This window comes from Echinococcus granulosus (genome assembly GCF_000524195.1).
Source record: "Echinococcus granulosus chromosome Unknown EG_S00032, whole genome shotgun sequence".
NCBI lineage: Eukaryota > Metazoa > Platyhelminthes > Cestoda > Cyclophyllidea > Taeniidae > Echinococcus > Echinococcus granulosus.
This window is the reverse complement of record NW_020170412.1, coordinates 162,060-163,636: the sequence shown is the minus strand read 5'-3', so window position 1 is coordinate 163,636 and position 1,577 is coordinate 162,060.

Genomic DNA, 1,577 nt, shown 5'->3' with positions numbered 1-1,577 from the left:
ATTTTGACAAATAAGGGAAACAAAGGAACGTCATGACCTGCACATTTATTCAAATGGTCATTTTGGCATCCTCCGGTGCGTGAATTTCTTGTCCATTCTCACTTACTTACTTCTAAAATACAGATTCCAAAGAAGAATTTTGATCCATCAGTTGACGTTAGAATGGATAGGAAAATGTTTACTTCAGAGCATGTGCTGGGGGGATGGATTCAACAGTTTGTTTCGCTTTTACGCATTAACGGGTTCAAAATGCCAGGCTGTAGGTGCTTTTTCCTTCAACCTGCGATTTCAGACCATTAGTGTGAAAAGGCTGGTCTGAGGAAATAACATTTGCTGTGGTAATATGAGTTTTATAAAATGGTCACAGTTATATGGGTGAAACGAAGTTTATTTCCACCCCACAGAATGTTCACACATTCGTGGTCACGGGTTAGGTCAGTGCGTCAGCTTGCCACCCAAACGGTGTAGTCAGACGAGAAGGCATAACGGCGAAAGGCGATCAACTAGTCCCACGTATCTGTGACCATATTGCAATCGAACAGCTACATAAACCGATTTTTAGGCGTGTGTTTTCAACTAGCAAACAAACATTTCCTGTCAGTGAATCACACAACACACATATTTGGCCAACATCAGCTGGAGTCTTCCCTGAAGTCGCAGTGAGCTCTGCCAGACAGCAAGTAGTGGTATTGTTATTGTGCAGAGCTCCGGGAGGCTATGGTTTCGACCAGAGGACCATTCTAATGCGCCAGTCGTCAAACCGTGGAGAAACAGGAGCCTGGATAATGTTTCCTACCACCACGCTATCATGTTCCTTGAAGTTGTTGCCAACACAGTTTAAATTAGGCTGGGCAGTCATATACCACTTACAACGTCATTTTATCTTCACCTTACGGCAGTCATCGTGTTTTAGCCTCGTGGTGATACTTCTCAAAATAAGAGTTTATTAAATGATTTTCGCTTGCAGTGGAGCCTCATTTTGGGTCGACTTTCCCAAAAAACCTCAGCATGGTCAGTAATATGCAATTACTTCCAGCTATTCATTCGGTGGCACATGCGTTGATGAAATTGCCCACAACAAGCAAATCTGGTTCATTAATCCTCTTCCCTGCATGAAGTATGGGCATCACCTATTTACCACCTGTGAGGTAGTATTTTGCCTGAAGGAAGCAAGAAGCCAATGGTTGGAAGTGCGAAGAGAAGGTGAGAGAGACGTGCACAACTCTGATTTATGGAGGAAAAAGCAGAGCCACCTGCTTTCGCTTTGGTCGTTTACTCCAGTGAGGATTCTCTGTCGACTGGCCTACTGAGGCCTTCTTCCACTCAAAAGGGACAACATAATGAGCCTGATGGAAAAGGAGGTAGATGAGTGAATTATCAAGCAGTAAATGCATGAACTGGATGATCATAATTACGTCCCCTGGGAGTAGGAGTAATTCCATTTGACGACGCACCCACAGTTTAAAGTAAGCGTATCTCTGCTTGAGGCAGAGTGAGGCGTCTATCGTCAAATCATGGCACCTTTTTAAACAAACAAGTTCATATTAGTGGTAGTTGGTAAATATCACGTCCAATTT